This window comes from Prinia subflava, chromosome 13 (genome assembly GCF_021018805.1).
Source record: "Prinia subflava isolate CZ2003 ecotype Zambia chromosome 13, Cam_Psub_1.2, whole genome shotgun sequence".
NCBI classification, from domain to species: Eukaryota; Metazoa; Chordata; class Aves; order Passeriformes; family Cisticolidae; genus Prinia; species Prinia subflava.
In genome coordinates this window covers 6,758,145-6,785,000 of record NC_086259.1, presented here as the reverse complement: position 1 = coordinate 6,785,000, position 26,856 = coordinate 6,758,145, and the positions used below count along the sequence as shown (strand labels likewise).

The 26,856-nt window shown below is 40.0% G+C and overlaps 1 protein-coding gene across 1 annotated transcript in view; it reads left to right on the top strand.

Annotated features, from left to right (window-relative positions):
- The window catches only part of ZNF536 (zinc finger protein 536), a 233,264-nt gene that overhangs the window by 9,909 nt on the left and 196,499 nt on the right, over nt 1–26,856 (top strand). The gene's annotated exons all lie outside the window — the stretch shown is intronic.

The window sequence follows — 26,856 nt, the reverse complement described above, 5'->3', positions numbered from 1 at the left end:
AAATCACTGTGCTTTTTTAATTCCTTCATATGAGATTTTGCTACTCTTTACTTTTCTCTACTGCTCAATGGTCCAGCTAGATAGCATGGCTTTTGAAATAGGCGATGCCTTCTCTAATTAGGCACCATTGCAGTTACTGATGGATTCAGACAATTTTGTGTTCAGAGTTAATGAATGTTGGCTTTGATCAGCCTCTGACTGTGATTGGTAGCAGTAGTTTTATCCATGCTTTATGCAAGTCACCCAAACCTCTTGGTTATACAGAACTGAGCTAACAGCCTCATAGAAAAAAGAAAACAAACCACTAAGAGAGCTATTGTCAGAATGTACCATGTGCAAGAAACCCAGCCTACCTGGCTCCTGAAAGAGATGCATGGGAGGGATAGCAAACCCCAGGTGTTTAATTTGAATCTTAACTTTGTGGTCAAAGGTGGTGCTGAAAAAGCTGTATATTCAGTGAGGTTCAGTCCAGGGGATCTTCCTCCTGCAAAACCCTCTTGGCTTCCCAGCCTGACTCTACTACCCCATCACTATGAGTGACGTTCTAGGGAAAAAAAAGAGGTGTCAAGCTCAAGTAATCAGGCTGCCTTTAATGATCTGTGCAGCTGTCTCTGTCTCCTCTCTGCACAGCTTCCAGATTAGATGCAGGGTACGTGTGTCTGTCCCACACCTCTCCGTGCTGCTCCCTCTCACTGCATCAGAGCTCACAGGGAGGAAACTGAACCTGTGTGACCATTCTCCTGGTGCTTTCCCCACAGGGTTTTTGATGAATTTGCATTAGGTGATTATCCCCTCATGCATGTCTTGGAAAGGCAGGTAACTCCACATTGTCAGTTTTCCATCTGTAGCATGTGGATAATGATACTTTTCTGCCTCACATGGGTGTTGTGAGCACTAATTAGTTAATGTCTTTTCAGCACTTTTATCATACAAATACTAAGCACTTATTGCTATAATTATTATTTCTTATTATTTTGTTGTTCTTCAAACAAAGGATTTTGAGCACTCATCTATGTCTGAGCATTTGAAAGTGTAACTTCATATACATTAAGTGGTAGTGGTATTTTAATGCCATAGCACTGGCAGTTCACAAATCCACCCCAGCTGAAGCAGCATTTTCTTTAGAAATATTCCTCTGAAGCAACAAGGTCATGCTACGAAATACAATGTCTGTAATATAATAGTGCATAACATGGTCTATGTTAGTTGAATAATAGTGCATGCTTTGGGGATGCTGTGAGCTCTGGAAAAAGCTCAGTTGGCTACAGGGAATGTGGCTTTGGACATCAGTGGCTGAACTGCAGCCGTGTCAGTTCAGCAGTGCAACCTTCCCCAAGCCTGGGCCAAAGTCACTGGACTTCTGCAGAATTTTATGTTCTTTCAACCCCCTAATGTAAGTAAAACTCTAAAAGAAACGAGAAAAAAAAGAAACAAAAAACAACCCCCAAACAACTTAAGCAAAACCTATTAAAAATTCATGAAACCATCACACTCCCTGTGCTTCAGTATGGAAAGGAAGTGTTTACCAAGAGCCATGCAGGAGGTGGTGAGCCCTGTCAGAATAATGTTTCCTCAGCTACAGAATCCAGCCCCAAGATTCCCTTGGCCCTGGGATTTTCTAAGACCAAGAGATTGCCTTATTCTCTGTATGACATAATTTTTAAGGCTGGAAATTCCGCTTTTTGCACAAATAACTAAAACACAATTTTTTTTTCCTCAGAGAAGGGAAATTCTGATGTATGAAAGCTTCTTCTTACAGATCAAGGGCCCAGTTTCTGTAGCAGGCTTCCTTTTTCTAGACTACTGTGGAACCTCTTCCATACGGTCGGAGGACAATATAAAGGCTAATGGCATGAAGGATTCAATTTCCCAGGTGGAAAGCACAGGCATAGGAATGAAATTCTTATTATGTACAGCCAGTTGGAATTGGATGCAGAACAAAGCAGATCCCTGGCAAGCATCTGAAGAACTGATTGATGATGGAGCACAGTGAAGGGAAGGAGTAGAGGCTGGCAGGTAGGGATGGGAGGGTTGGGAACTCCGGGAAGCTGCAAATCATCACCTCCGGTCCACAAAGACCAGGAAAAAGGAATGCAGCTCAAGTCTTTAGCCATCATTTCCTTGGAGCCTCTTAAGGGCCCATGAAGGCATGGCTGTAATTGGATTAGAGTTTGTGTGGAGGCACAGAGCCCCAGTGCAGCTGTCCTTGACTTGCTGTCCGCTTCCCTTGTGGAGCAGCAGAACTGGTGAGGAGTGGCCCTGGTGCCAGAGCTGTGCAGAGCTATCCCTGTGCCACGTCACTGCAGGCTTCCTGTCCACCACCACACATGAGCTGGAGCCACCAGCTTGTCCCCAGCAAGCTCTCAGCAGTGTGGTGACACAGAGCAGGGGAATGGGGAGCTTGGGCTTCAGCAAGGTGTGCAGGTCTTTCATGTTGGATAGAGGGCAGGGTTCCATGGGGTGGGCTGCAGAGGCCCGCCAGGTTAGTCCTCTCAGCAGAAGGCAACTGCTGCCCTGCTCAGTTGGATGGATCCCATCAGGATTTCTTTTGTTTCCAGCCTGTCCCATGGGACTGTCTGTGGGGAAGGTACAATCATCTCCATACAACAAGCTGTCAGCCTTGTGACAGCTATATAGTGCCTGGAATGATTTGTCTGCAAGTGAGCATTTTCAAGCTAAGTCTGTTTCAAACTGAGGATGATCTGGGAGTGACTGAGGAAACAAGAGTACCCTTTCTTAAGGGTTGTTTTGAAAATGGCTGTGTTGATAGAGATAAAATGCCATACATGATGTAGATAAATAATGTAGGAGGGTCTTGCAGCTCCTATGTAATCTGGTATGGTTTTCTTACAGCATTGGAGTCCCTGTTAAAAACTTAGGCTTTGGTAAATTTGGCTCTAAAAGTGATTTAAAATCTACAATTAGGATGGGAATACTTTTAAGTTAAATGCCTGATTAAATGCAGAGAGAATATGTATTTTCAAAACTGACAACTGAGGTTTTTTTGTTGCTGCCTGTGCTTGAATACTCACTGCTGTATTTTATGGCTTGTACCTGAAGTTACTTATGCATTATGCCCAGCAGCTATATACATATCCATTTATGTGACCTTGTAATCCGTTTATTAGTGTTTCAGTGCCTTGTTGCTGTTATTTGTATCAGCCTTAGCCACAAGAAGTTAATTTCAGTAGAATTTCATAAACTAAGATTGAAAGAAGTAGTTACTGAAAGTTATGAAGCAATGGGAACAGTTAAGTCACAACAGAATTTCTTCCTAACTTCAAGGAAATCACAATGTAAACTCTAATGTTTTGTCAATTTTTTTTTTAAATTTTATCTTTATTAAGTGTTAATTTTACAGTTATTTTTATTATGTGTTTTCAGAAAGACAAAGTTTATAGAGGTACATTGTGTTAGTAAATCAACAGATATCTCTGCAGGGAAATGACTGCTACATTTTAGAGGAAAAAAGTCCTTTTTCTGGTCCCAAAAGCTTGTCTTTTTTTTTTTTTTTTTTTTTTTTTTCGCTGCTCATGGCCATATTGGTTGGTCTGATAAAACCTATTACATCTCAGTATAACACTTCTCATTCTTAGAACAGACCATCACAGTTTCAAAAACAAACCTATCGCATGCTGTAAACAATTTTTTAAAATTAATGTCAGAATTAAATGCTATTTTTTAAAATAAATGCATGAGTGGATTATCTGGAGAGAAGTTTTCAGTACCTCTGACTGTATCACACTAAACTTATTAAGAGGCCATTGTCAGTACTTCTTTTTGGGACTGCAACCAGGTGTTGCTTTGTAAATAAGCCTGAATAAAAAGCCAACCTTCCAGTGCGTTCCCAGCTGACAGGCTTAAGATACTGTGTGTCTGTACCATAAAATAATAGATCATCCTACTGGAAAACAGAGCTCCGTTAACTGAGCATGCAATTGTATCTTTTTATAATTTTTTTACAGTTTTAGGAAGGGACAAATCCCATGGTGTCCTCCATGAACATAGCTGAAGTAACAGTGGCCCACTTTTAGCTTGAGCAAGAAGCACTGTAAGAGTGGGTTGCTGTTATAGAAAGTTTATTGTTATTGGTATATAAACTAGCTGGGGGCTTAAACACAGAGCAGCTGGGTAATTTAGCTAGCTCCTGGATCCAGTTAAAAAAATCTATGTTCTGTCCACAGTAGGGGAATGGTCATAGCTGAGAGACTGCTCTGTATTAGATTGTGCCACACCTGTGGCGCGTTCACCATCGTGAGCTGTGCAGGCTGGAGAAAACATTAAATCCCCTCATTACTGCCTTCCATAAGACAGACACTTCAAGCAGTTGCACGTTTATCTGAGATTACCAGTTAAAGTCATTAAAAAGCAACTAGGGCTCGTTCACCCAATTGGATGTTTTCAGGATTTTGGTGTGCGTTGTGATTAACAACAATATGTCTTTGATTAGCGAGATGACATTTTTGGGGAAGACTTACCCTTTCTGATGTTTCTGTTCACTGGGTAAATCTGAGGAGACAGGTATGTTGTTAGCTTTCTCACCTTTTGTTAGGAAAGCTAAACTTGTGAACTGAACTAAAATCTTTTTTTTTTTCCTTTTAATTTGAGAAAGAAATGCACCATTAACACTTCAGGTTCTAGCCAAGCTCACGCTCTGGCAGCAATTAAAGTCAACTGATGGAATAAATTGTTTGGAAAACTCTTTATCATTAATGTTTCCTATTTCTTTATACCAAGTAAATGAGGGGAAGAAACTTTTGAGTTGTAACCAGGTAGCAGTACATTGAACTTCCTACCACCAATGTCCTGGGGGTTTCTGGCTGTTTTTTCCTTTTTTCCCCTCCTTATTTCACTTTTTCAAATTATCACACTTGTTGCTACTGACTAAATAAAACCTTACTAGTTTCTTTAAACCCCTAAGTAAGCTCAGCCTGTTGTGTGGTTTCACAGAAGTCAAGGGAGCCAAGTTGTTTGATTTCTCTGTTGAGAAATACAAATGCTTTTGGGATCAGAGAGCTTCTGTGGACAGGAATTCTTCTTTTCCTTTGTACTAGGAAGGTGTTTTCTTCTTAGCTATCCTGGATCTGAACCTGGCCAACATCAGCCAAGACATTCAGGCACTAACGTAATACAACTAAGAATATTAATGGCATTTAACATTGCTTTTTTTCATGAATCAATCAAAGAAGTCAAAGCAGCAGGCACAACTAATATTACTTACAGTTAGATATGGCTACATCTCTCTCATAAAAAGTGTTTTTCTGCAGTATTTAACCACTGTTGGCAACAATCATCAATATTAATCCTTAACAGCAACATGATAACCAAGCCAGCAGATAAAATGGCTGTTAAAAAAGTAGGAAAAAAAGGAATAATAGGATTGGGGAATTTTAATATTCTCCAGCTATTTATTAAAAAGTGCTTATTCTGTATGTGTTTATTTCTAATAATCAACTGTAACATTACTTTGCAAAAAACTGTAATTGCTTCTTAATTTCAAATCCCAGTTCCTTTGTGCTGTATACAAAGGTAGGATATTTCTGTACTTATTGTTCACAGCACTCTGTGTAAAAAATCACGTTCATTTCAAGAAGCTGTTATGGTATTGATTCTGGTAAAGACTTCCATTAACTGACCAATCTAAATCTCATAAGTGATGTCAGGATAGTTATGCATTTGCTTGGTTCAAGTATTCAGCCATTATGTTAGAATGCAGGCAGTGTCTGAATATGGCTGTTAAATTATTTCTAAATACCGAACCAGAACAGCTTAACAGTTCTGCAGTTTGAGACTGACACAGAAATGACAATCTGCCACCTCTTTGTTTTTTAAATATTAACGTTGTATTGGGATAGTATTTTTGGAGTAAAAACCTGTGGCACGAGAGGATAAGTGACATAAACAAAGGCAGCTGGGCTGCATGAAATAATGGAACAATAAGGCCCTTACAGCCGTTCTCATCACTCCAGTATGTTAATTAGCATTCTGTTGTGGCCGCAACACTGAAAACATGTAATCTGTATTGGTGTACTGTACAGCTGTGAACACACATTCTTTTTTGTTAGTCCCTAGAGTTAGCCTTGCCATTGGCATATGTGTGTGGGCCAAAAGTCAAACCAGCACCACTAAAATGCCACGCTATGGAAGCAAGAGAGATTTTCTTTTATTTATTTCCCTCGTAACCCGTGATGTAATCTGGTTACACAGCTTCTGTCTGTCTGCTGATTCTTTTACCCTCCTGCATGGGTATATGTTGTGTGTGAATCTGTGTGTGAGCATGTCTGCATGTCTGTGCAAAGACTGGGTGTATATATGGCCAAACTAATCATCAGAAATAAGTGATTTGGGAAGATAAAATCTGCTATAAATAAATAAAAGCTTTTTCCTCAGTAGAACAGTTTAAAAAGTCCACCATGAAGAACATTACAGCTACATTTTATTTTTAATTGGTAAAATTAGTTTGATATTTTTATTCATAATTTTATTAAAGAAAAATAGTTCAGAAATCATTGACGCTTCAGTGAATTCAGCTGCACAGGCATGGAACACTTGCATTTCTTTTAGTTTTCATACAAATATGCAAAACCCCACCAAAATCAGTGAAAACAAACCAGAAGAAAGCTGATTAGGGAAGAAAAAGTTTTCCATTTATACTTCCTTTTGAAGGAAATAATACTAAACTCAAGATCTCAGCTCACCATGTCCACATTAAACTCACTTGGCCAAGGCCTGCAGAAGACCACCTGATTTGGTGAGATGGAAATCATCCCTCCGTTGTGGGGATTGGTATTTCTTTGTAGTGCTCCTGTAATTAAAAAAAATTCTGACTTCTTTTAACACACAGGTATTTACCTAGCAAAGAAGCCTCCCTTTTGGTTCATAAATGGGATTTAAAATTAACAAATAAGATTTCTAGTATTTCCTTTTAAATGTATATTTTCATAGAGATTATTCACTTGTCAAACCTGTTTGCTAGTCTCCATTTATTACTTTGTTGTGATGATCTCTGTATGCACACACAGAAAAAAAGAGGTAGGAAAATTTTTTGTAAGAAAATAACTTTCGGTGCTCTTGGGTGAATGCATCCTTTATCCATACTCAGATGATAAGAGTGAAGGCTTAGCTCATATTTCTGCACTAATCTACTTCAAACCTGATCTTGAAAAATTACCCTCATTGCACAAAGAAAATACAGCATTTAAGTCACCATGCTGATCAAATTTGGTTCTGCTTTTTGACTGTGGAGGGAACAAATTGTTTGGTGATTCTGCGATGTGAACCAGCATCCACTAGGGAACGAAGTAAGTTGTTTTTGGTTTTTCTTTAACCACTGTCTTTCTTTCTCCAGTAGATTATAACTCTTTTAATGAGACAGATACATTATTAAAGTATCATATGTATGATAAGTATTGAAAGGTTTAAAAAAATTAAGCTTAATGCTTTATATTGCTCTGGATAGTGTGATTTTAGACTAGAGATACTAAATATTTAGATTTCATGCTTGCATTACTGTTTTTATGGAAATAAAAATCAGGAATGCTGCTTTAAAAAATAAATTTCCAGAGAAATAAAATACAGGCTTTCAAAAAAGAGAATAAGAAGAACAACAAAAATGTTAGTAGCTGTGTCTGAATTTGTCTTTATAGTGGTAAAAGTATATAATTAATAGAAGAATTTTAGCTCCAGATGTGGCTATACTATAATAGAGCCTTATAAATGCTACAGAAAGAAAAATTGCTTGGAACGAATGAGAACCAAATCAAGAGCACACCTGGGTTTGACAAAGATTGCATTTACTGACTGCTGTGCTATCACATTACAGAGAAAGACCAAGTCTTTGGGAGCAGCTGTAGAGAAAGGCCTGGCAAATCTGCATGCAAATAGCAGCACATTGTTAACTTAATCAGATGCCGAGGAAAAGATGTGCCAGACCATGAGGATGATCTATAAACAAGTACAGAGTCCAGAGAGATTGTGAGGGCTAGGCAGATTAAAAAGGTATACCACAAGGGTTCTGTCCTTGGGTCAGATTCTTGTCTTTTATGTTGCCTGAAGGTCACTGCCACTCGGGCTAACTTATCACACTGTTTGTTACAGCCCATTGTAGTAAATTTGTCAAATAGTACCCGGGTTGTTCTTCGCGTGGATATAAATAATTGCATATTATTTTGGGAGTTTGGTAGCTCTTTGTTCCTTGGTGATAGAGATACGGGTATTATTTTCTGAAGGAACAGTGTGTGATTTCATAACTCTCATTAAATAATATTACTGTATAAATGTCCCAGTGTAGGGAGATAAGAAATAGCGTGATATGCCATATAAAGAGACAAATCTCCCATTAAAAGAAAATCTTTCTTATAAACTGAAGTGCCCTGACAAAAATAGTCTTAAAGTTAAAGACACCTGCTCTTCGTATCATTTATTAATATTAACGGGAATATATGTTTAAAAATCTTCTCTTAGTCTAATATCATAAAAAATAAAGAAGTAATACTATTTAATCACCCACAGCTTAATAGTGCCTTAGTTGTTTACTGCCATTGTACTAATTGCTCTGTGCTAATGTGTTTTTGTGTGATTTCCAGTAGTGCTAAAAGAACTGAGATCCATAACCAATTAAATATAGTGTTTTTATGTTAAAAATATATCTGCTGTAGACTAGAAAATGAACAGTGGTATTCTTTTAAAAACAAGAGAGAGTTGGCAGTTGCAAAGCTGCAGAGCTCTAGGTATTTTTCATTGCATCTTTTCCACAGTGACAGTGGAGTAATCTTTATGAATAAGCAAACTGCAGAAAGCTGAGCATTTTATATTATATTACGGGCCAGAATCTCCTCTCACACAGTTATAAATCAGACATAACTTTATTAAAGACAGAGGATTTACACCCACCCAAAAGAGGTGGACTCAGGCCTTTTGTTTCTGCAAATGGCTTTGCTTTTTTCCTTCAGAAATGTAACTTTTAAAATCTGAAACACAGATTCCCTTCGCACAAGCTCCCCAGCAGAAATATTTTGGCTGATCCTGCCACATGGCAAACCCCACACGGGGCCAGCCGTGCTGGGCAGGCGACCCAAGGCCAAGGAAGAGATTTGGGTGCCTGGCTGTATCACAGGGCAAAATGACACTCAGAGACTGCAGCAGAGGAAGCAACACCGTTTATAGAGCACAGTGTGCCCTGCCAGAGGGTTAATTGGGTGACATTGTTGTTGGCTCCAGAAGGAGCTCGCTGCCTGAGACAGGGCACCGCAGCCGAGACTGCGAGGGTGAGCGAGGTGAGGGGAAATTGGACATAATAGCATTAATAATAATAATTAAAGACTAAGAGTAACAAAAGAACGCATAACTAATACACCAGTCTTGCTTTTTATTACAAAATTAATATTCATATGAATGCTATCAGAGTTATTCAGTATTAAACTGGTAAGACAAAAGCCACATTGTAATATATTATACACTATATTACAAGATGTTTGTTTCTGTGGATTTTGACCAGCTGAAAACAAACGAGCAGCACTACCAAAGACTGTTTCCAGGCCTTCAGCACAGGGTCCTCAGTCAGCCTAGGATCCCCAAACCCAAAGAAGCAGGAATGCTCTTCACTTTATATGGGGCGAGGTAATGAGATCAATTAGATCCTCATCCATTGAACTGTAGACAGCTGTTGGTGCATAATAATCATCATTAGAGATGGGTGAATGTGGGATACTTGATTTGCCAGACTACCCGCAGGTATTCTAAAAATGCCAGACTTAACTCTTGAGTATTTTGAGTACTTGAGGCCAACATTTTCTCTGAAGTCTCTCCTGGGACTATTGATCATAAAAGAAGAAAAAGGTACATCTGAGAGCAGGGAGAGCTAGAAGGCTGCCAGGCTGTTTCTCAGGGTCGGAGAAAGTTGAGCAGATGAACCCTGCCAGCTGCTCTGTACACACCACCCTCTTCAGGGCCTCATGGAGCCTGGGAGCAACTCACCCCAGTGCTGCCATCCTGATTTCAGCCTCAGCAGCCAGCTCCTTGCTCTGAATCCATGAGAGTTTCGTGGTAAGAGATGCCATCGTAGGCTTGGCTGCCTTGTCTCTCTGTCCAGCCCAGAGTTCAAATGTCACTCATGATCAAGGATCCCCCGTGCTGGCTGGGTGTCACTGCAGCCCAGCTGTGTGTTAATGAAGTTAGCCTGGTTCTGATGTTGCATTTTGGAGCATGGGAATGCAGCCTCACCAGTACTGCAGTTGGAGCCTTTAAAGCCCCAACAGGCTTCATCAGCACCACTAGCATGTCCAGAATATTGTCATTGTGTTGTAAACCCCACTAGTTGTGGTTATTAATTTCAGAATTTGAAATCTTTGAATCTTTAAGCACTACAAGTATTTATATTTAAAAATACTATAAAATCCTCTTAACTGGTTCTCTTATTAATATACATTCTTGCAGTTCCTATGTTCTCAACTTTTATAACCGAGTCCGTTTTTGAGGTAATGGGTGCTACCATTCCAGGGAATATGATATACATCACTACTGTTTAATTTTGGTTTGGCAGTGTTAAATAGAGAGTGGATATAAGCATGAGCAAAAGCTTTAACCCTAAGTTGGAAAATAATATTTAGGTGTTCTGCAAGTTGGTGTGAGGCTTGATTTGCTAATATTTGTACAACACTCTGAATGTATAAGTGTTCTATAAGTATTTAATAATATTAAATCCCCATGTGTCACTTATTTATCCTCAATATCTGTACAGACTGGGTGTTTTGCTCCTAGGGACTAGTAGAGTTTAGAAAGGAAGAAAAGGAAACAGATGATAGGGTTCTGGCAACTGGAAAAATAAAGCAACTGGCAAAATGTGCTTTATTCTTCCTGCACACAGATAATATTTGGGTAGATGGTCACACAGTACCATTGTGCAAATATTTATCTGTTTGCAAAGAGAATCTCAGCTTTTATTGCCCAGTGCTGCAAACCATTATTCTTGTAAACACCATTGGATTTCTCATATGCATAAAGACTATTTTTAAGACTAAGGGTCTGTGGAAAAAGAATCTAACATATCTTTTTAGATTAAATTCACTATACTGGTTTTATGGCCTAGCATGTTTTTGGTAGATCAACTAGTTGATTGCACTTGAAGATTCATCTGCAATAGTGGGCTAGTGTGTGCAAGAACAAATTAAGCTTCTGCACTTAAAACACACTGAGCACCCGAGGCAGAGGCTAGATGGCAGGTAATAGGAGTCTCAGCTCTCTTTGATGGGTGCACTGTCATCATCAGTTTGGTTATAGCAGCTGCTCCTTCCTTGCCGCTTGGTTTTATTTCCTGTTCTCAAATAATCTCTTTCATTCAGAGGAAGGCAAAGACAGGCACCTCCTTGAAAGCTGGCAAATTGGGATAAAGGAAAATGATAAAGGAAGACTTCAAGCCAGGCATTCTCTCTGTCTGGCATGGCTGAACTGGGGTGCAGATGCTACCAGAGAGATTTTACCATATTTTTCATTAGGGATCTATCAGTAATGAAGTGTCATGAGATGGAATATCAGTATCGTCGTGCCAATGTGTTTTGGGCTGTGGAATTTCAGTGCATTCATTGAATACATTGAATCAGAAGACATTTTACCTCTCTGATTCTGGGTTATTTGGGGTGTTCTCAGCCTCAGTGGTGGAAGGCAATGTGGAAGCCCCAGGGTTCCTGGGACTGCCTGAGGGGGCTTTGCTCACAGTGTGAGCAGTGTGCTGCCAAACCCTGACCTCAGCTCTGGACAAGTGTGTGTGTGTGTGGCTTTCTACTTTTGGTTTCTAACTCATGCCTAGTTCTTGAAAGTAATCACCTTGTGTTTGTGGAAATGAAAAGAGGAAAACCTACATTAGAGAATCAGCAGTGGAATGTGAGATCCTTATGATTTCTTGACTTCTCTCCAGTGCTGTTGTCTTCCAAATGGAATTTATTTTCCTTCAATTTTTTTGATTCCTTCTCACTGGGTAGATAGCTGTAAGCCCAACTAAATGTGTCTGATGGGTGGCCTTAATATAATTTCCCAGTTATGCCCTGTAAGAACATTGTATAGAAACAGCAGTGATGCACTGTCAGTTCAAACACTGCCATGTTTCTCCTTCCCTCCTGTACTGAAAGTCTTAGCATCATGTTTTGGTCACAATTGTCAGCAATTAGCATGAACCAAGCAACATGATGGTTATAACTGGTTACAGGTTACAATTACAAAGCTTACCACTGTGAGGAAAATTAATTGGCAATATTTTTTAAGGTTTTTGCCAATGACAAGAATTGAAAGAGCAAAAGTTAGTTTATGTCCTTCCCCCATTCCTCCAGCTCTTCCCAGATAATTCCAGTCATTCCTCTCTCCAACTCAAGCATTTTAAATTAAGCTAAAGGGGGAGGTGATCATCACCAAGTAATTATAATTATAATCGGAAGCAAAACTTGAAATGCAGTCTCCCAAGGTGATGCATTTATTCTTGGGTGTCAAAGCAAATTTCCCTCTTCTCCATGCCCACTGTGTCCACACATGGAAGGCTACTGGACTCTGACCCTAAATACAGTGGGATATTGTAGACTGCTGGTGTCAGGAACGTAGCAGGATGGAAGCAGCAGGAATCTCCCAGTGTCTAGACCAATTAACACCATGTGTGCCCTGATCTTCTCAGTGGTGATTGAAACTGGCATTTTGTGGTCCATACTCTCTGCTGGCTGGCAAAAAGGACCCACCCTGTGGCGGAGGGTTTTCTCTCCGGTGGTGTTCCAGTTTTTGAGAGAGGTAGAGCAGCATTTATGAAACAGATTAAAAAGCATGGTGCCTTATAACTCAGAATTTCAAATGGTACTGCTGTCCCAAACAAAGCATCTAGAATTCTGTCATTAATTCATGTGCCTGTACAAAGATTGCATGGATGTGAAGTGTTCCATAGCTCATACTCTCCAACAAAAGAGGCTGTCACCTTTTTTGGCACTACTGGCCAAATAAATACAGTGTGAGATAGATGATGTTTATAATCTTGAGGGTCTGCAGCCTTCCCTTATTCTTTTGCAAGTAGCCTCTGTTATGCACAGCTACCTCATACATGTGATTTTTTCTTTTCATAGCATGAGTAATGACTGTGAGGATGTGGCAGTAGAGAGCAGATATAGTGCATTGTGTTTCTGCTACCAAAAGTATCTTTGAACATTATCATGTTGCTTCCTTTGATGACTTGGAGCTTGGAAGAGGCTACATTATTATCACTCATCTTGTAAATGTTTTGTTCTACCTCTGGGTATGCATTTGAGGATCTTCCCTGCCCTGGAAGTTTCATCCAGGTTGCATCAGTTAAGGTCTCAAAGATTCTGCTGGAACAACTTCTTAATCTATGCATTCTTCCTACACATGAAGTAGGTTTTTTTTCAGCTCTCTGATTAAAAGAAAGACATTATCTAACCATGACCATTTCCATACCAAGCTCTCCGAGTTCAAGTTCTGTGTGTTCAGCATTCCCTGTAGTCTAAAACAATGGACCTTTTTTTTCCATAGCAGTGATACAGACTGAATTCCCATCCATTATCTTCACAAAAAGGGATGGCTCATTTTTCAAAGTACTGACTGGCAAAAATTTTGTGGATGACTGTTTTTGATGATGATTATTTTTGTAGATGGGTTATTTACTGTGTTCTTCAAGTGCTCCCCAGACTTTGAATCCTGATGTTGCCCAGGCAATTGAGCTGCTATACCATAGCCTGTTTAACTAGTCTCATTGGAGACAGTTTATCTGCTCACTCACCTAAATTGGTGTTAGTGTAGTGTGTGGAGTGGAAAGACTCCTTTCAGCTAGGGCAGTATGTTCCGGATCAGGGATTTTACTTTTTGTTTGTTTGTTTGTTTTACATGGTTTCTTTATTTAGAAGTTGTTGTTGCTGGGTGACTGCTGGCATACTGTTGGATACCTTCAGAAGAACATAGCCTGGCTGAACAGATCATGTCACAACTCTAAACATTAAAGGTGGAATTGCAACCAGTTCCTGTTGTTGGCACTTTCTCTGTCAAGGCTAGAAAAGTGCTCACTGATTTGATAAGCAGTTAAAGCCTCCTCCAAAACAGGAGCATGAAATGGATGGATTTGTACTCCATGAGAGCTCAGCAACGGCAGAAGCGTGCATGATCAGATATTCCTGACCTCTACCAATGGGCTGTTGGCCCGTCTGATACTCCAAGTTTTCTCTGTCATCAGCTGTGCTGCCAGAGCTGCTCTGGCCAACTCTTCTAAGCCATGGCCAGCTTGCTGGGAGCAGGGACCGCTGGGCTCCTCACTGCAGATTTCAAGCAGAATGGCAACTGGCTCAAAACTCTTGCTTTGGCACCCTTCAGCCATCCAGGTTCTGTTTTTTATCCCTCTTTTCCCAGTTTTTCTCTTGCCTTGCCAAAGAAATGTGGCACTAGCAGAATCTTCCATTCTGGGCAATTATCTGAGGTACTCTTTGCCAGAAGACCCAGAAATAGGGTTTTTCCTCAAATTAGTTCCAGAAAAGAGTCAGAGGAAAGGGAGACAAGAAGATAGATTTGTCAGCTTTGGTGCTGGCACTCTTAGGGCCGTGTTTGCTGGCTCATTTTGTTCACCTTGTGAAATTTCAGGGCAATCCAACAAAGAATTAGCATCTCTTGGGACTTCAATCCCTATTGTATCAACCCAAATGGCTTGTTTCTCTCTGGAGAAGCCAAAAAAATGCTAACAGTAGCTGCTTGCAACAGGTTTCTCCAGAGGCAAACTGGACATGAGGATGGATTTTGGGCATACCTTTTTTTTGTCTGAAACTTGTTTCAGCGAACAAAGGAAATTGAGAGCTTCTTTTGCTGTTGGAATAGTTCCCTGTTCAACTGGGTAAAAAATCCAATTTCATCTGAGATCCCCTCAAAGCCCCCTCAGAGTGACCTCCCAGAACTGAGGATTTTCTTGCCTGTGAAATTTGAAGAGCTTGAAGCAGGAGTTGTGGATGTTTGCAGAGTTTCTTTGGAAGACCAGAATTTCTAGTTAAGTATATATTTTATATATTTAGCGTGCTGAATGCATGGTCATCTACAAAAAGAGAAAAATGTGCACCCTTAGCATCTTTGGACTGTCTTAAAGAAAGCAATGGGTTGTCCATTTCTTTCCTTCTCAGTTTTGGTAGCAAGCCCTGAGCATTTTCTGTCCCTGGCTCAGGCTGTGGGTAGCACTGCAAGTTGTCCCAGAAGGCTGTGGAGCTCCCATCTCCCCGATTTGACCCTGCAGGAGATGTCCGGATTCTCCTCTGCTGAGAGTGAGCACAGTCCTATTAAACATCCTGCTCAAGGATGGGGGGCAGGGGTGGGTGTGTGGGGTGTCCCTTTAAAAGCACTGGGTTAGTAGCAGCACAATTAGACTTTACTGTCTTTAGTTCCTACTATACCTCTGAAGCACTTGTAGGGAATGGATGCTTCAAATTAAGTATGACCTGGTTGTCCAATCCCAATTACCTAAAGAATCCCTCAATTTGCTTAACAATTCCCTCACAGCTATTATGGCTCTGACTGATTGTCCCCAGGACTCTCTTAGGCTTACAGCTAATGTAATTGATTCTTCAGTAGTAGCCTGAAGGGCCATTTGGCTTCAACCATGGTCGGGAGATTTTTTTTTTTTTTAACCTAAGAGAATGGTTATTTTTTTATAGTCATTCTGGTTTTGGAGGGTGAGGGTGGAGGGAATCATCTGGTCACAGTTTGGAACAACAGTCTGTGCCAGATGGGGATGTATTTTCCTTGGGCTCTCAGTTAAATTGGCTTTGGATGGAAGGTCTATGTAGACTTCAAACCAAAATTTGGATGGCTATTTCTGACAAAACCTGTAGTGAATGCTTCATTCTGACATTTTCCGCTCTTTCTTCCTCTTAGTCCGAATTGTAAGAATGTTTGGGAATTTTTTTCTGTAACTGAATGAATCTCAGTCATGACAGATGAATCTTTTCAGTGGTGACAAAGCTATCAATCCTCAAATGGTCTCATTCCCCAGTTCTGTGTACCAGGGTTGGTTATAAACTTATGGAAGAGGTCTTTGACACTATAAAGTGGATTGTCTTTTCATCAAGGACTAGATCATAGAATTCTGTAGGCTGTGTTTGCAAATCTGAGTGGGGGTGCTCATTGAATCTCATGCTGTTGTGTCAGGCTCTGACATTCTGAGTTGTGTTGCGGCCTTGTTAGGATATTTTATTTTTCACTTGGAAAAAATGTATAGCTGCAAGGACAAAATTCTTTTCAGAACCTTCACCCCCTTTTTTCACCAAATCTCGCAAACCCATAGCTACAACATCCAGCAGAGGTAACAGGAGATTGGTTTAAAACAGATAAAAGGAAATAATTCCTGACACAGTGAGTAGTGGACTTCTGGAACTTGCTGCCAAGGGAATTAGTGGAGGCAGACAACATCAGCAGGCTCAGAAAGGGATTAGACAGATTCATGGAAAACAGTTCAATAAACAGATAGTAATAAACAGGTCAATAAACATCTAAAAAAATTGCCATAGCTTTGAGTCATGAAGGGCACTAATTTTCTACATATCTAGAACCTTAGAATTAAGGTACTTAAACTTGTTGAGAATGATAAAGAGATGCTTGGATTGCTATTTGGTTAGGTATGGGAAGGAGGGAGGAAGAGACAGGGGACTGTTGTCTGTCTGAACACAGCAGTGAGTTGTTTTTCTACCTGAAATCCATAAGGAAGGGAATGACTCTTTCAATGGGTGTCCTTAAAGGAATGGTTCACTAAGAATGTTACTGAGTTTGAATCTCTACAGCTCTGGCAGTCTGTGAGAATGCTAGATTCTCAAAAATGTCTTCTAAGTCCAGAACTGTACCTAAAATCCACCTTTTACCAAGACAGACTAGGACTTTAGTAGGCAATGGAAGCCCCTACTGCAGCACTAGTGCTCAGCCATGGGACACTCTCTGTATTCCACCTCCCTGCCACAATAAGAAAAAAAAAAACTGGGCAGAGTATATGTTGTCTATATTGCTTAATGCATTTTAAAAAGATGTCAACATTAATTACTAGAATGATGCACTTGCCAACAAAATAATGCACAAAATGCACAATATTTCCCAACTCGCTTCCATGTGCTGTCCATTAATTAATGTCTTTACAAAATGAACCTTGTAAGTAACAATTTAGTCTTGATTCCTGTAAAATATGATTTGGAAAGCAGTGCTCATGGCGAAGCAATGGAGATGCCAGCTGCCCTTTGGTAAAGCATGTGGCATAGTTTGAATTATAGAACAATATTTTTCCTGCACAAGGTAAGGGAATACTGGCTAAAAGTTGGGCTATCTCTACAGAAAGGCATTGGGATCTTGAGAGGATTTCATTCTCTTTAAAGATGGGTGTCTAATTCAGATAGATGAAATAGTGGAACAGGTACAAATGGGCGAGATAAATTGTATCTCTTTGAAAAAATACTATAATAAAAACAGAAAGTGTAAGTCATATCATGTGCCAGACCATATTGTTGTCTGGCAGAGAAATGGCTCCAGCCAACACTAGCCTGATTTGTTTACAAGTTGCATTTTCCTCATCCGTTGCTCTCTACCTGCAGAGTGACTTTGCATCTACTTGAGATTTCAACAGTATTGAACAAAGTTGTCTGTTTCCTGATTGAAATTTCACTTCAGTTCCCTCTTCAGCTACTGAAACTTGTAACCATTAATGTTTTATAACATACCAATGACCATTGGTGCTCTGCCTTATAGAAATTTGAAAGATGAGATATTATAGAAAAAAAAACCCTGCAAACTTTCTGGTTAATGACATCTCCCACAAGCAGTGATGATATTTGTCAGTCTTAATTTAAGAAAGTATTTCAGTCTGTGCTTATATTTAGGCAATATCATACATTTCAAGCAAAGTTTTGGAGTCAAAATTGAATATACAGTGAGGATAGAGCAACACATTTGCATGGCCATTGTGTGTATTCTGCTTGGTTATTCCAAAATGTTTTCATTGCAAACGTTTATTAAACTATATTCCCTCCTGTACAGGAGATTTCCAAATGAACTGATACCTCTTCATCTATGAGAGAGCCCCTTAGGTATCCCAAAGGTATATGGTGCTCTGGAGAGAAAATATTATTCAGGATATATAGCAGCAGTCAACTGATTGCCATGGAAGATCATATAAGTAGAAGGCCTGATGATAATGTTGAAAGGAGATGATAAATAGGAATTGTTATGAGAACTTTTTGAGTAAAAGTCTCTACTTATTTTTGACAGTGATCATTGTAGTTGTTTCTTGAAATTACTAAATAAGAAAAAAGAAAATAGCAGAAATTTTGTTTATAAACATATTTGCCAATTAAGATGAGCCAGAGCAGATTTTCACCTGTATGTGTAGATTCATGCTTTTCCCTTTGCACTGTCTGTGCAGAGAAAAAGATTCTGTGAGTATGACCCCTCCTGTGTGCACAGACACTGTACCTGCCCCCTTACCAACAACATTGACACATCAGTCTGAACCCAATATTTCCTTGCTGCACACAGCAAATCAAAGATAGAATAAAAAATTTTAAATAATGGCTTTTGTCTCCGGAAAAAAAAAAATTACCATTAAGAATAATTCCAGAATTGCAGTGCATTGTTGCTTTATCTCTGTATCACTGCATCCTCTCATCAGCTCCATTCTGTTGCTCATGCATCCCAAAGTGCTTTGGGTTGATGGTGGCAGTGCCACCAGTGGAAGAGCATTCCACTGTCAGTGAAATAATGTATGAAGAACTGGAAGCTCCTGGGGACAGCTTTTCCATTTGAATTTTTACGTTTATTTTCATTCATGAAACCTGATATAGCCAGTCAGTAACGTGTAAGGTAGGACTCCCTGTCCTCCCTGTATTCCAGCTTCATGCTCCATTGCTACTCAGTAGTACTACCAAGGTATTTTTGAGCGGGGAAGAGAAGGGTGAAATGCTCACCAATCTGTTAGAGAAACTCTAGAACAGTGTGTTGCTGTAGTTATATGGTGTGTGGCTTATAATAAATTAGTAAATATAGTAAATGGGTAAATATTTTTCTTTAAAGTGTTTTGTAAGTAATATTTTATAAGTCAGCTTTGTTTGGTTTTAATTCTGATTGTTTTTATTTATTGAAAGTAGCTTTTCAGGAAAAAGAAGTTTAACTGTAGATGCCCACCTTGATTTTTGTGTTCTAATGACTGCAGGATATGGCTAAATTAAATATTTTCCTGTATATATGTGGTCATCATTTGCAACAATAAGCTTCAGATCTCCGTGGATTGAGGTTCCACCCTGGCATCCATATATGGATATAAAACTTTGTCACTGATTCAGTGTGAGTTTGGGCCAAAATTCATGAGGTTTATTGCAAAGACAGCCACCAAGCTGGTTTTAGATTGGGTCCATCAAGTATATTTTTAAAATTTGTATTTCCCACTGCTGCAAGTCTTGGTATCTCTGCATACCATGGACCTTAGGTGCTTTGTGATTTTTATTATGTATTTTTGCCAGCCTGTTGCATGTTTGGTGGAACTTCCACGGCAGATAGTCCCTCTGGAAAAGTCTGGTAACTTCCCATGGAAAACTGAACAGAGGTGTTTTAATGAAACAAATTGCAGTTTGAAATATCTGATATTCTTAACCCTGGCAGAAGACCCCAGGACTCAGGAATAAGCACTGATGCCACAGCCAGGGTAGCACTGTACAGCCAGCTGCTGTAGCTGCCTCTGTGGTGGTTCCTGCCTCCCAGCACAGGAGGAGCAGTGCGTTAGTTTAGCCCTAATAAAACCAGTAAAATTTGGCTTACACTGAAAGCTGTACTAAGTTTACATCACATTTGCCAAGAGCATGTACATGAAAAATTACTGTGAATCAGTTAACTTGTGCTGACATGTTACTCTGTGATAAGTTGTGGTAAACCAATTTTCTGATCTTCTGAATCCGTGAAAGCTATGCTGAATTTAACTTGACTTTGGATGGTTATATTTGAGCTGAGGGAGCTCAGTCTCTTGCTTTTTGTTATTAGCTACAGGAGCCAGGATGAGATCAGAGTTCCATTGTGACCGTAGTACTGCAGCCAGAGGCTTGGGGTGTTATTTCAGTAACTTTATCACTCTGATTTAACAAATTGATCTAAAATTAAATACAAACAAACAAACAAAATGACTCCAGACCAAATTAGAAAAACCCAAACAAATGAGTAAAAACCTCAAAAGATTGAGAGTGACTACAGTGCTGGTAGGAAAACTACGCTGAGATAATTTTTAGAGAAGAAAAGGAGGAGTGAACAGAGACAGCCTCACAGGACAAAGTGTCCAGTGGAAAGAGCTCATCCAGCTCTTTCCCTCAATGCACTTTTTTTCAAGAGAAGTTGCCTGTTGCAAGGGGATTTTATGACAAACAAGTTCGTTTCCACTTAGTTCAGGTATTTGAAAACAAACACATTGAAATAGGTTTTCCCCATTTCTCTCTCTCTCTGTAACTGTTATATTTGTTACAAGTTCTGCAAGAAATCTGAAAGTAATTTGTTTTTCTCTGACACTTATGACAATTTTTAAAAACTGCTGAAGAGAGACTGGTACTGTAAAAGAAAGCAGAAAAACTTGGGTAGTTTGGGGCAAAAAAACCCCAAAATATTATGTGACTTTTTTTTCCTTTGCCTTTTTCATACTTGGTTAAGAAATGTACTTGTTTAAGAAACAAAGTTGTATAATAAACATGTTAGTAATGTTGGACGTAAGACGTTTTCTTAATACATTGGTGGAATTATTCAAGATCAGTTAACTCTTCTGTAAATATGCCCTTGAGGTCAGGAGAACCTTTGATTCCACTGCTCTACAAATGTCATTTGCATAAGTTCAAATTGTCCAGGTCCAGTTTTCAAACACAGCCAACTCTTTGGCAGCATTTCAGAATTTATAGTTGCATTGGATTGGTACTGATATTTGGGCTTTCTATTTTTCACATGTCTGTTTCTCTTTAGTAGCTCTTCATATTTTCTCTAAGAGATACAATTGAGCATGATTAAGTCTTTCTTCTGTTCTTTTTGGGACAGTAGAGAGTCACTTTCAGCCTCTTGGTCAGAGGAGAGGCTGACTTCATCAACACAGAGCATTCAGAAATGGATTGCTTAAAACAATTTTTAATATATACCTCCTGTATCTGTAACAAACTGCAGAAAAATGTTCTTCATGCAAGAAAGTTTGGTTTTCAAGTGGAACCAACTTTTGCTCTTTTTGATTTAGTACTGGGAAAAAATAAAATTGTAGAACTATTTTTGAGGCTACAGAAAGGCTTTTTCCTGCAGAGCAGCAGGAGATGCTTCTCTCCCAGTTGGACAGTGTGCTGATCAGTCAGGGGTGTTCAGCCTGGGAATGAGGAGGATTCTCCTCCTTGACCAGAACAGGGGCCAAGGATCTGCAGAGCATCCTGTGGTGTCCCATGCTGTGTTCTGCCTCTGCACAAGGCACTGACCAACATCCCCACAATGGTGATTCACTTTGGGTTACTCATTTAGTAAAGCTTCAACTGCTTTATAAATTAAGGCAGACATTATCATTTTTGTGAAATCTAACAATAACAGTCTACCAGATTCCAGAGAATAATAGCAATGACCAACTGTGCAGGTCAGAGGGGCTGTGAGTGTGCATTCGTGAGGACTTTGGCTCTCCTTTGAGAATTTCAGACAGAAGCTTCTATTAAAGTGCAAAGTATTGTTATTATCTTTGTCCTTTATACATATTTAAATAGTACATGATAATCATCTCTGTGAACTCTTAACTATTCATAAAGGTGGCTGTCAGTTAGAGGCCTGAACCAGTACTCCAGATCCAAATACTTAAAATGATAGATCATGTTGTAACCTTCTGAGAATTATTCATAACCTTTGTATAGCAGGAGTTTCCTTTTAGGAGACAGGCTTTGCAGATGATTAGTTAGCGGGGAATTTAATTGTTCTGTTGGGGTACTGATATCCAAGTGTGGTGGAGAAATTTTGCCAGTTTAGGGTAATTTTTGGAGATTTACCTGAAGGAAGAGCAAGAAGCAGGGGATGATGAGGGTAAAGGGTTCAACCACCTGTCATCTTTGCATTAGCATTTTCTGATCCTTGGCACAGGGAGTCCCTACAAGTAGTTCCAGGTTACAGCATCAGCTACCTGTGTGCCCCTCAGTGCCCCCAAAGAAAGGCTGAAGAAGTAAATGAAATTAAAGTGTATAGAGACAGGTTTGCTCTCAACCATGAAATTTTGAGAACTTCATACATGTATTTTGCAACTCAGTACTCAGAACAAATACCTAATTAGCACAAAAAAATTAGGTTGGAACCTTCAGGTGGAGTGTAATGGAATGCACATTTTAAACCACAAAATTTCCAGTCTCTATGGACTTCCTAAATAATTTCCTCTTGGGCTGTTGGATGTTCTTTGGCCAATTCTCTTTGACTCCAATCAGAATTTTTAGGGTCTTTGGACATTTTCCCAGGGGTTTTCCAAAGTTAGAGCTTTCCCTGTTTCACACATGGCCACGTCCCCTCTGGAGCTCATCAGGCCTTGGAAGGAGCAGCGTTTTTGCACGTTGCATCCATGCTCTGCTGGGCTGGTGTCCTTCCTGGAGAATTCCACTCATCCTGATTGAGGGAGATAATGTACTCCTTCCTCTAGTTTATTTTACCCTCTTGGTATGCAGAGTATTCTTTGTTAATCTTCCTTATTTATTTGAATGTTAATTGGTCCTTGTTAATTTGGTTTTCTGTGCTGGAAGCCAAGGTCAACAATGAGTCCTTCCACATTAGCTCTTAGTGTGATTACAAGGTAGGGCAATGCATCTTGGAAAAAAGTAGAAAGAATCCTTTCCCCTGTTTTTAGTGTAACCTTTGTGTTAGGTAGGGGTTTGGAGGTTGAAAGAGAGAGAGAAAATGTATGTTCAGCGTAGACTGAAGGGGTCCTATTGATTGAAAGGGACTGTTAAATTAAAAGACAGTTGTTTTGAAAGCAAAATATCACTTGACCCCGAAGAGACAGGCAATTGCAGCCCTGGGGTTAGGTATAACAACAGCGCTGGTTTTGCTGTGGGAATGCAAACAGCAGGCCTGGAAAAGAGACTTAGTTTTTTCTGTTGCTTTGTTGTTTGTATATGCAACTTTCAAACTGCTGTTTTTCTTGCTCTAAGAGCAGTCTCTTCTGAGAACACCCTTCTTTTGGGCTGGAATGGCCATTTTATGAGATAAAAGTATGAATTTTTGTCTAAAACAGATTCTGTTCCATGGGGCAAAACAAACAGAGCTATCATAACACTTTAAATAGTAATCAAATATGCTTTCCTGTTTGCATTCAAAAAGGTGGAAAGGTAACTTGACAAGATGAAAGAAGGAACCAGATTTGTGTACCCCCCCCTTCCCCAGTAACAGGTATAGAGTTTTAGAGAAGACTTCAAGGCAAAAAGAAAAAAGCATAGAATATACTGTTATGGTGTTATTTTTGTCTTTCATTTTTATGACAACTTATTTGTACTTAAAGGAATCTTTCCAAAGAGTTAAGAAGCATCATTAAATAAAGACTGTGAAATGTGCAATATGGCTTATTTATTTAAATGTTAATTGGTCCAACGAACACTTCTAATTAGCTCTATATTTGCTTAGCAAAAAGTTTTACAAATTCCAATTGTGAAAAGCAGCTATTTTGAGCTGGTAAGCATGTTGCAGAATCAGCTATGATTTTTCTATAGTTCTCAGCCCTTGAAGGCACAATTTAATTTTTCATGTATGCATACTAGCAACGGTAAACACTTGCGAGTGTAAAGAACCTTCTTTAATTAGCTGCACAACAATTAAAGGATTCACAAACTAAATTGAACCCTGTCTCTGTGCTTACTAGCTGAATTCTACCACCTGTCACAACAGCACTTTGTTCAATCTGTTATGCAAAATCATTATAGCAATATAGCTGAGGAAAAAAAAAGAGAAAACAGCAATTATTTCTTACTTTTCTCTTGAATGGGTTATTTTGGGTTATACTGATGTCAGGTTCATTGAAGCTAACCTTTTGAAATCTGTAACAGCATAATACTTATATGGCAGGCTTAGAATAGCTAGGAGAATATTTTCTTTTACCCTTTTAAGAGCAAGTGAGGCACATCCTGAAAGTACGGTACTTTCTCTGATCATTTGGAGGAAAAAAACCTCACCAAAACTGTGCTAACTCCTGCAGCAGCCTGTTATTGCTCTTTGTCAGACAAAAAAATGACCAACATCTAATAGTGCAAAATACTCTTTTGTTATTAAAGCTTGTAAGCCAATAAGAAAATTAGTTTTTAAACCCACTGGTTTGCTAAAGTGGAAAGAGCTGCACTTTTAGCTTAGCTGTCGTGGCTTCTGACATTTGTGATTATTCTTTAGATCTTGAAAATAAAGTAGCACATAAATATAATCTATAAAATACTGGACTTACTTATGTGCTAACTTTATTTTTCCTTCCAGCAGAGGTGGTTAAAAATGAAGTTTGCATATTTATAGAAGAGCCTCACCCTTCATTTCTATTGCACCCCTTTTTCTGAAGGGAGCCCAAAGGACCAGGTACACCAGGACAGCAAGGGTCCTGCTTTGCACCCCTGTTTACACCTCCTGTACCTCCATGTGCACGAGTCAGGCTCCGACAGCCCCTGCAGCCTGGCCTGGGGTGCACAAAGCTCCAGGCACCATTTCACCCCTGTGCTTCCTGGAGAGGCAGACCCTGGTGACACCCAGTTCACTCACCTTCCTGCTGATTTTGTGCTGAGCAGAACTGGGGCCACAGCAGGAGGGTGGAACCTTGTGAAAGGCCAGCTGGGGGAGGAGATGGGCGTGGGGCAAGAAGGGTGAAGGCCCCCAGCAGTGTCTGGGGCACCTGCCCTGCTGGTCCCTGCTGGTCCCTGCTTGTCCCTGCTGGTCCCTGCTTGTCCCTGCTGGTCCCTGCCCCAGCGCTCTGCAGGGACCATGACCAGTGCTCGGACCCCTGGGTTCGTGGTGCTGCTCAGCACTCCCAGTGGAACCAGCAGCAGGTTTTCGCTGTGTAAGGGCTGTGAGGTTGCAGTTGGAGAGGAAGACCTGTTTAGATTTCTCTTTATTCTGCTGTGACAGCTGACAGGAATGTGCACCTCGCTGCCAGCTCTCCTGCGGGAGAGGCACAGGTACGTTCTGTGTGCGCTCACCAGAGCCGAGGAGCTGAAAGAGAAGCTGCCTGCTGACAGCTTCCTGAAATCATATCAATAACATATTGTTAGCGCTTGTGATTGAAGCTAAAAGAGTCTGCTGTTGGGTAAAGGATACATGATACGGGCATTTCATAAGCTGGGGATATAAATGAATAACTCCGCTCATTCACAGCGCTTAAATTTTTTACAGTATAATTTTTATACCATTGTCATTTTACAATATTTTTGGAAAACCCAGAAAGAGAACAAAGAAGTCGTTTAATAGCAGTGTGAGTTTGTTTTTTTTTTCTAAAAAACTCACAAGGAAAATAAAATTTAACAACAAAAAAATTAGGAAAATACTTCTTTTTTGTTACTCAAAAAAAAGAAGAAAATAAAGCTGCAAGGAAGTCAGATACTTTGATTAAACATGACTTAAATTCTTAGATTATTTTGCACTGAATTTTGAGAAGTCACAATTGGCTCTATACATCTACTTCTGTCTTTCTCACATCAAATAAGAATAGTTAGTCTATTCTGAAGTATAAAACTAAGGAGATGAAAACCCTTTTAATTAGAAAGAGGTATAATGATCTCCATATTCATAAGTGTAGGTACAAGGGGCTGGAATTCAAAAAAACAAGTTTCTTCTTGGGCAGCAGAAGCAATGCCATTGCCCAAGCAGGGTTTTTGTGGGGGAACTCCTGAATGCTCTCAGCTCTGGGGCATCTGGGATTCAGTCCTGTAGGAAGAGAATCTCTCTGATGGTTCTGTTGCACATAGTGGGAGCCCACTCATCGCATCCCATGGCCAGACCCTTGAAACTGAGCCACCAAGCCTTTCCCCTCCTTTTTGTCTGGCTTTGTGTTTTGCTGGAGTTTGCAGCAGTGTAAATTAACATTAGGTGAAGCTTTACCCAAACTGGTGGAAGTGAACACAAACTGCTCATTTGCACAGGTTTTTGAGAGCCTTGAAGCAGTTTCACTGAGAGTTTATGGTGTTTATTTGTGTGTTGCGTTGAAATCTTGCAGTAAAGCATTCCCTGTTAGTCCCTGGTCCTTCTGATAACAACTGCAGCTGCTCTCTTGCCGTGGGACTGAAGGCTCCTGGGATCCTGTCAGTCACTCAGAGGAGTTTGGTCAGAGCTGTACATGGCCAGAGCTGGCTGCTAAGGATATATTACAGTCAGCAGAGTCCATCTCCCACCTGACTTTGCAACCGTAATTGAACTTGCCAGGGTCTGTCATCCTGTGATTGCATTTGTCAGACTTTCTTTGTCAGCTTTGTTACCACTTGCCTATCACCACCAGAGGCTGTCTTTTCAGCCAAGGGCCTGGAATGTTGCAATTAACATCAAAATTATTTAAAGGATATTTATCCTGCAGATAGCTTGCAAATGTTATTGTATTTTTACAGTATTGCTTCTCCCCCCATTCCTCTGCCAGGTGTCTGCCAAGTTTTCAGTGCCCTTTCTATCAATGATCAAAGCTACTGTGCCCAGATAAAACAGGAGTGCCCAAACAGCAGCTGGTGCCCGCCTTGTTGGATCCTGAAGGCCACTGCCCTTAAACTTGTGTCCTGTTTCACCATAGCCAGTGCTCACATCTCTGCTTCCTTCGAGAGATGCACGAGGTGATTCCCTGTTCTGTACCTGATCCCACAGGGCGAAGGGAGGAGATTCTCTGTTCCCTTCAGGGGC